Source organism: Salvelinus sp. IW2-2015, linkage group LG13 (assembly GCF_002910315.2).
Source record: "Salvelinus sp. IW2-2015 linkage group LG13, ASM291031v2, whole genome shotgun sequence".
Classification (NCBI taxonomy): domain Eukaryota; kingdom Metazoa; phylum Chordata; class Actinopteri; order Salmoniformes; family Salmonidae; genus Salvelinus; species Salvelinus sp. IW2-2015.
Genome location: NC_036853.1, coordinates 12875773 through 12885460, shown reverse-complemented (window position 1 = coordinate 12885460; position 9688 = coordinate 12875773). Strand labels below are relative to the sequence as shown.

Sequence of the window (9688 nt, the reverse complement as noted above, 5' to 3'; positions counted from 1 at the left end):
CTGACTCTCAACCTCAGGGAATCTCTCCCCACCCCATCTGTTCAGGTTCACATTCCTTAATTCTTGGAATCTCTGAAGTTCACTGCTCATTAAGGCATGGTGAATATGAGGTACTGATCGTAAGGCTTTTTGTCCTGTCCTCAGGTCCTATACTGATGAGTGGGGGCCCAAGCACTGGCCTCCGTCCCGCTTCAACCATGTGATGAAGCTGAGGCAGGCTGCTCTGAAGGCAGCACGGGAACGCTGGGCAGATTATATACTGGTGAGACAGAGATAATATTATACCTGTGAGATTATGTGTGACTTTAGTTTGTGGTATAATTGTATGTGAATGATGATACCTGCTTTCTCTCCGTCTCCGGTTGTCTTAGATTGTATACCTGCAATACTACATGTTTGTTAAATTACGTTCTGTGAGATTATACATTATTCTGTTGTCTTTCTCTGTGTGTCTAGTTTGCAGACAGTGATAACCTGCTGACCAACCCCAGGATCCTGAACCTACTCATGGCTGAGAACCTGACTCTGGTGGCTCCCTTGCTGGAGTCTCGCTCTCTCTACTCCAACTTCTGGTGTGGCATCACTCCCCAGGTAAATAACCTGCAATAACCATGTAGCCCCACATAGACCTCACTCCTCTTTATGTGCCCTCTCTCTCCGTCAGCAAGCAAGTGAATGTTATGACCATTTGGTCTCTGTTCTTCACAAAGCTTACACACCTCTTATGTGATGCTCTAGAACTTTTGTATAATTTCAGCCAGTTGTTTTGAAAGTGCTGCCTCGAGCCAAAACGGGTCCCCGTTTTTTGTGCACTATGTCATCCAATTGTGTACTACGTCATTCATATCGTAGGATATGTTACGTTCTGCAATTATTGTATTTTTTTTGCAATTCGTATGTAATATTTTACGAATTTGTTGTGCTTAAGATCCCGGACTGCATCTTTAAGAATCGCGGATTGCATCTTTAAATCTATCTATATTTCCCGTCCCCCTCTCCCACCTTCTCTCCTTTCCTTTCTCTCCATCTCTTTATCTCTGTCTCCCAGGGTTACTATAAGCGTACTCCAGACTACCAGCCAATCAGGGAGTGGAAGCGTCTGGGTTGCTTCGCCGTACCCATGGTGCACTCTACCTTCCTGTTAGACCTGAGGCGTGACGCCAGTCGGGAGCTGGCCTTCTACCCCCCTCACCCTGATTACAGCTGGGCCTTCGATGACATCATGGTATTCTCCTTCTCCGCCCGACAGGCAGGTCAGAGTTTAACTCCCTCCCACCCCCCGCCATGTGTGATCACCATGATCCTGTCCAGACACAACACCCTAGTTCATGTTGTTGGATGTGTTGTAAAAACATAGCCCTGAGTACAAGACACCCCACCCACATACAGCCTGGTTCAGATACAACCCCTAGTCCCAACCATCAACACAGTGAAATCAAAGTCCTTATGGCTCCACCCAGCCTTCCATTCAGGCCCAGGGGGTCATTTATTTAACCAGGCAAGTCAGTTAAGAACAAATTCTTATTTACAATGACAGCCTACCAGGGAACATTGGGTTAACTGCCTCGTTCAGGGGCAGAACAACAGATTTTTTACCTTGTCAGCTCGGTGATTTGATCCAGCAACCTTTAGGTTACTGGACCAACACTCTAACCACTAGGCTACCTCCCATCCCAAATGTAAGAAGCTTATGCCATATTATTTTACACCTATCCGATTGCTTCAGATCTGCAAATACAAATACTCTGTGTTTTAATAGTTCTGAGGGTACTTCTGTGTCTTGTGTTGAATACATGTTTTACAATAGAACCCATCATGTGTTTAATGGAGGGAGACAAGGCAGGCTGGGTAATTGACACCGGATTTGTGACTTTCGGACTTCCCTGATTGTGTGGGATTATTTGATGTGGCTTGTGATCGGTAGGGCACAAACAGAACTAGTAAACACATAACTTTTAAATACATAACACAAATTCTTACATACACTTACATACACACAGTAATACACACAGCCATTTTCCTCAGCAATCTACACACAATACCCCATAATGACAAAGCGAAAACAGGTTTTTTGATTTTTTTTGCAATGTTATTAAAAATAAAAAACAGTTTCCATTGATCATCCTTGAGATGTTTCTACAACTTGATTGGAGTCCACCTGTGGTAAATTCAATTGATTGGACATGATTTGGAAAGCCACACACCTGTCTATACAAGGTCCCACAATTGACAGTGCATGTCATAGCAAAAACCAAGCAATGAGGTCAAAGGAATTGTCCGTAGAGACAGGATTGTGTCAAGGCACAGATCTGGGGAAGGGTACCAAATAATGTCTGCTGCATTGAAGGTCCACAAGAACACAGTGACCTCCATCATTCTTAAATGGAAGAAGTTTGGAACCGCTAAGACTCTTCCTAGAGCTGGCCGTTCGGCCAAACTGAGCAATCGGTGGAGAAGGGCCTTGGTCAGGGAAGTGACCAAGAACCCGATGGTCACTCTGACAGAGCTCTAGAGTTCCTCTGTGGAGAAGGGAGACACTTCCAGAAGGACAACCATCTCTGCATCACTCCACCAATCAGGCCTTTATGGTAGAGAGGCCAGACGGAAGCCACTCCTCAGTAAAAGACACATGACAGCCTGCTTGGAGTTTTGCCAAAAGGCACCTAAAGACTCCCAGACCATGAGAAACAAGGTTCTCTGGTCTGATGAAACCAAGATTGAACTATTTGACCTGAATGCCAAGCGTAACGTCTGGAGGAAACCTGGCACCATCCCTACGGTGAAGCATGGTGGTGGCAGCATAATGCTGTGGGGATGTTTTTAAGCGGCAGGGACTGGGAGACTAGTCAGGATTGAGGCAAAGATGAATGTAACAAAGTACAGAGAGATCCTTGATGAAAACCTGCTCCAGAGCACTCAGGACCTCAGACTGGGGTGAAGGTTCACCTTCCAACAGGACAACGACCCTAAGCACACAGTCAAGACAACGCAGGAGTGGCTTCGGGACAAGTTTCTGAATGTCCTTGAGTGGCCCAGCCAGATCCCAGACTTGAACCAGATCAAACATCTCTGGAAAGACCTGAAAATAGCTGTGCAGCAACGCTCCCCATCCAACCTGACAGAGCTTGAGAGGATCTGCAGAGAAGAATGGGAGAAACTCCCCAAATACAGGTGTGCCAAGCTTGTAGCGTCATACCCAAGAAGACTCGAGGCTGTAATCTCTGCCAAAGGTGCTTCAACAAAGTACTGAGTAAAGGGTTTGAATCCTTATGTAAATGTAATTTTTCAGTTTTTTATGTTTAATAAATTAGCAAAAATGTCAAAAAACCTGTTTTCGGTTTGTCATTATGGAGTATTGTGTGTAGATTAATGAGGAGGGAAAAGTATTCCATACATTTTAGAATAAGGCTGTAATGTAACAAAATGTGGAAAAGGTCAAGGAGTTTGAATACTTTCCGAAGGCACTGTACAATCATGTTACAGTGTTTTTGGGTGTAGTAGTGTTTCTTTCCAGATATCCAGATGTGTCAGTGTGTTTTGGATTTACTCTGTGTGACTGTGTGTTGACAGATGTCCAGGTGTGTGTGTGTATCAGTGTGTTTTTGATGACCTCTGTGTGACTGTGTGTTGACAGATGTCCAGGTGTGTGTGTGTATCAGTGTGTTTTTGATGACCTCTGTGTGACTGTGTGTTGACAGATGTGCAGATGTATGTGTGTAACAGAGAACACTATGGTTTCCTGCCGGTTCCTCTGAAGGCCTCGCAGAATGTTGACGGGGAAGCAGAGGAGTTCACACACACTATCGTGAGCCATGAGATAAAGTCACACACCACACACACAACACACACACACACACACACACAACACACACACAGACACCACACACACACACAACAACACCACACACACAACACACACACACACAACACTACTATCTTAAATCAAAATAAACGCCTCTTTACTTTGTACAGATTCTACCTCTCCTTCAAAAAGGATCCTGTTCATAATCTGATTACATCTCCCATTTTTGAATTTAGCCTCTTCTTTACAATACACAACCTATCCTTAACCCTGAACGCCTTTCCCCTTAACCCTAAGGGACCTGCTAGCAGATGCCTCTATGTCCCTCTCTTTCATTCCTTTACCCTCCTCACCCCCTCCCACAGTATTCTCGGCTGACTTGTGAGGTATCGCGACAGTAGGGAAATAAACCAGTTACTGACCCTAGAGGGAAAATACTCTCTACCTTTACCACCGCTGCGTATTAACTCTAACTCTGAACACCCTCTGTTGTATATTAACTCATTGTAATTAACGCTCTAACCCTCTGACACACCCTCTTCATGATTAACTTTACTAGATCTAACTCTGTATTAACTCAACTCTGACACGCCTCTGTCATTTAATTAACTCTTTTAGATATTAACTAACTCGGGACTCCTCTGTCTGATTAACTCTGTATTAACTCTAAACTCTGACACCCTCTGTCGTCATTAACTCGTATCTACTCCTAACTCTGACACCTCTGTTCTGTAGTTAACCTCGATCTGTATTAACTCTGAAATTCTCTGTCTGTATTAACTCTGACTCACTCCTGTCTTTTACCCAAACTCTACTCCTCTGTTGTATTAACTCTACACTCTGCTCTTGTCATGTGTATTAACTCCCAACCTCTGACTCCTCTGTCTGGTATTAACTCAACTCTGACTCCTCTGCTCTGTTTAACTCGTATTAACTCTGAGCTCCTCTGTCTGTATGTAACTCCGTATATTAACTCTACTCCTCTGTCTGTATTAACTCTATATTAACTCGATGACTTCCTCTGTCTTGTTCTTAACTCATATATCTAACTCTGACACCCTCTGTCTGTAATTACCTCTGTTTTAACTCTGCTCCTCTGTCGTGTATTAACTCTGTATTAACTCTGACTCCTCCGTCTGTATTAACCCAACTGCTGACTCTCTTCTGTTAACTCTATGTATTAAACGTCTGTATACTCAACCTCTGGATCTCCTCTGTCTGATTAACTCTGACTCCTCTGTCTGTATTAACTCTGAATTCTCTGTCTGTATTAACTCTGTATTCACTCTGACTCCTCTGTCTGTATTAATTCCGACTCCTCTGTCTGTATTAACTCTGACTCCTCTGTCTTTATTAACTCTGACTCCTATGTCTGTATTAACTATGTATTACCTCTGAATTCTCTGTCTGTATTAACTCTGTATTAACTCGATCTCCTCTGTCTGTATTAACTCCAACTCTGACTCCTCTGTCTGTATTAACTCTAACTCTGACACCCTCTGTCTGTATTACCTCTGTATTAACTCTGGCTCCTCTGTCTGTATTACCTCTGTATTAACTCTGACTCCTCTGTCTGTATTAACTCTGTATTAATTCTGACTCCTCTGTCTGTATTAACTCTGTATTAACTCTGACTCCTCTGTCTGTATTAACTCCAACTCTGACTCCTCTGTCTGTATTAACTCTGACTCCTCTGTCTGTATTAACTCTGTATTAACTCTGAATTCTCTGTCTGTATTAACTCTGTAGTCACTCTGACTCCTCTGTCTGTATTAATTCTGACTCCTCTGTCTGTATTAACTCTGACCCCTCTGTCTTTATTAACTCTGACTCCTATGTCTGTATTAACTATATATTAACTCTGAATTCTCTGTCTGTATTAACTCTGTATTAACTCTGACTCCACTGTCTGTTTTAACTCTATATTAACTATAACTCCTCTGTCTGTATTAACTCCAACTCTGACTCCTCTGTATGTATTAATTCTAACTCTGACTCCTCTGTCTGTATTAACTCCAACTCTGACTCCTCTGTCTGTATTTACTCTGTATTAACGCTAACTCTGACTCCTCTGTCTGTGTTAACTCTGTATTAACTCTAACTCTGACTCCTCTGTCTGTATTAACCCTGTATTAACTCTAACTCTGACTCCTCTGTCTGTATTAACCCTGTATTAACTCTAACTCTGACTCCTCTTAATGTGTTAACAGTTGACCACAACATAGCGCCCTCAGAGTACTTGTACAATCCCCAGATGCCGCAGGACAAGATGGGTTTTGATGAGGTACAGTAAGACACTGGCCCAGACTGTTTAGAGGAATTGGTTTATATTGAGAGTTCATCCGCCTTTCTTTGATGTGACATTCATTTCTTCCCCTCCCTTTCCTGCTCTTCCTTACATCTGTTTCCTTCCTCCACTACCCCCATGGCTCTCCCCCTACTTCCTACTCTGCCTTCCTACTGATTGCTCCCTCCCTCTCTCTGCCCCCTCCCTCCCTCCGTCTCAGATCTTCCTGATCAATCTGAAACGTCGTCTGGACAGGAGACAGAGAATGTTGAGCACCATGACCTCTCTGGGTCTGCAGGCCACCCTTACTGATGCAGTGGATGGCAAGTAGGTCTCACCCATGCACGTACACAGGGCTGCACAGCTGCATGGGACACTATGGTTTACATTAGTTCTCTGTTCATTGATCCCAATCCCTCTCTTCCTCTCTCTCTCTCACACTCTCTCTCTCTCTCTCTCTCTCTCTCTCTCTCTCTCTCTCTCTCTCTCCTCTCTCTCTCTCTCTCTCTCTCTCTCTCTCTCTCTCTCTCTCTTCTCCTCCCCTCGCTCTCTCTCAGGGCTCTGAACACTTCTCAGCTGCAGGCGTTGGGTATAGAGATGATTCCAGGTTATAAGGACCCGTACTCTGGCCGTGTCTAACCAGAGGAGAGATAGGCTGCTTCCTCAGCCACCACTCCACCTGGGTACAGGTGTGCTCAACTAACCTCACTAAATCAAATCAAATATTATTACTCACATACACAGTTTATAGCAGGCATAAAAGGTGTGCCAGCTCCCTCAACATTGTAGTACAATAATCCATATCCATAATAGACATATAAAAAATAACAAATAGTAGGAGCCTGATATGTACACAAGAGGATCTGCAGTGTAGATAATGAATGTGTCAAGAATGACTGTATTTACAAATAGAAAGTGGGTAGTGTGTTGGTCACGCAGTTGAACAAATTATATATAATAGAACAGCTGCATTGATTGTGTATGTGTGTGTGTGTGTGGGAGTCTGTGTTCTTGTGTGTTTGTTTATGGGTGGTTGTGTGTGTGCCTGTGGATGTGTGGAGAGTCAGAGAAAATAATCTCTAATGTGCAGATAGTCTCTAATGTGCAGATAGTCTCTAATGTGCAGATAGTCTCTAAGGTGCAGATAGTCTCTAATGTGCAGATAGTCTCTAATGTGCAGATAGTCTCTAAGGTGCAGATAGTCTCTAAGGTGCAGATAGTCTCTAAGGTGCAGATCGTCTCTAAGGTGCAGATAGTCTCTAAGGTGCAGGCCTGTGCAGGGAGACAGCTACACTACCGTTCAAAAGTTTTGGGTCACTTAGAAACTTCATTGTAGCCTTCATTTCTCAGAACAAGAATACACTGACAAGTTTCAGAAGAAAGGTCTTTGTTTCTTGACATTTTGAACCTGTAATCGAACCCACAAATGCTGATGTTCCAGATACTCAACTAGTCTAAAGAAGGCCAGTTGTATTGCTTCTTTAATCAGAACAACAGTTTTCAGCTGTGCTAATCTAATTGCAAAAGGGTTTTCTAATGATCAATTGGCCTTTTAAAATAATAAACTTGGATTAACTAACACAACGTGCCATTGGAACACAGGAGTGATGGTTGCTGATAATGGGCCTCTGCACGCCTATGTAGATAGATATTCCATAAAAAATCTGCCGTTTCCAGCTACAATAGTCATTTACAACATTAACCATGTCTACACTGTATTTCTGATCAATTTTATGTTATTTTAATGGACAAAACATGTGCTTTTCTTTCAAAAACAAGGACGTTTCTGAGTGACCCCAAACTTTTGAACGGTAGTATAGGTTTAGCTGTTCAGCAGTCTGATGGCCTGGTGGTAGAAGCTGTCTCGGAGCCTGTTGGACCGAATCCCAATGCTCCGATACTGCTTGCCAGATGGTAACAGAGTGAACAGTCCATGGCTCGGGACTGGAGTCCGTGACGATCTTACGAGCCTTCCTCAAACACTGCCTGGTGTAGATGTCCTGGAGGGCTGGGAGCTCGCCCCCAGTGATGTATTGGGCCGTCCGCACCACCCTCTGTAGAGCCTTGCGGTTGAGGGCAGTGCAGTTATCATACCAGGCAGTGATGCAGCCGGTGAAGATGCTCTCGATGGTGCAGCTGTAGAACTTGAGAATTGAGGGCCCATGAGGCGCTGTTGCGCCTTCTTCACCACAGTGTCGCTGTGATTGGTCCATGTCAGGTTCTCTGTGAAGAGGAACTTGAAGCTTTTAACCCTATCCATTGCAGCCTGTCGATGCCAATAGTGGTTGTGTGCTATTGCATATTCGTGACTCCAGGCCTATTCTCTGTGCTGTTGTCAGTTGGCAGAGCGTGGTCTTTCCAAGGTGCTGGTGTTGGAGGATGACGTGAGATTTGAGCCCAGATTTAAGAGGCGAATGATGACCATCATGGAGGAAGTAGAGAAGGCCCAGCTGGACTGGGATCTCATGTAAGAACGATGTCTACAAGTAGCATTGTTATGATGTGTAATTATTAATTGTGAGCTTATGTATAATGAATTGAATCACTCTTCTTCACCCCCTCCCTTCTTTTCTATCTCTCTCTCTCTGTCTCTCTCTCCCTCCCTCTGTTCTCATACAGCTATGTGGGGCGAAAGCGTATGCAAGTGCGTCAGCCGGAGCGTTCAGTGGAAGGGGTTAATAACCTGGTGGAGGCGGACTACTCTTATTGGACGCTGGGCTATGCTCTGTCAGCGCAGGGTGCCAGGAAGCTGCTGGCTGCTCAGGCCTTCAGCAAGATGCTACCTGTTGATGAGTTCCTCCCCGTCATGTTCAACAAACACCCCAAGTAAGGGACTGGCTGGCTGCACTGTGGCTGACACAGACAGGGCGACAGACAGGGGGAGGAGAGAAAAATGTGCAGTTTTATTTTGCCTTAGGGTGGAGGCAAATGTTTTCAGTTTTTAATATGATCAATGGGCCCCACCCCGGTTGGTAAATCAAACACACTTTCTACAAGTTTAGATAGTCTAGCAGCCAGCTAACTGACCAATCTTTTCTTTTCTTTTTTGCTGACATGGGCTAATTAAGTGACTGCTGACGCACAACCAAATTTCAAAATTGCACCATGTGTATTCTATTATTCTAACTCTCAACAGTAAGTTGAGACCCCGACAGAGTTTTTAATTATTATGTTTTTATTTTTGGTCCGTGGGTCCGTCCCTGATATAGGCTCTGTGGTATGGTGAGTGGTGTTCCTTATTGGTGTTTTAGAGTTACTTTATTAAAGATATTTATTTTATTTCACCTTTATTTAACCAGGTAGGCTAGTTGAGAACAAGTTCTCATTTACAACCGCAACCTGGCCAAGATAAAGAAAAGCAGTGCGACAAAAACAACAACACAGAGTTACACATAAACAAACGTACAGTCAATAACACAATAGAAAAATCTATGTACAGTGTGTGCAAATGTAGAAGATTAGGGAAGTAAGGCAATAAATAGAGTTGAAATAATTACAATTTAGCATTAACACTGGAGTGATAGATGTGCAGATGATGATGTGCAAGTAGAGATACTGGGGTGCAAAAGAGCAAGAGGATAAATAACAATATGGGGATG

The 9688-nt window shown here is 43.7% G+C and overlaps 1 pseudogene; it reads left to right on the top strand.

The window, feature by feature from the left end:
• Positions 1–9688, top strand: part of LOC111972143 (procollagen galactosyltransferase 2-like) — a 28607-nt pseudogene that overhangs the window by 14485 nt on the left and 4434 nt on the right.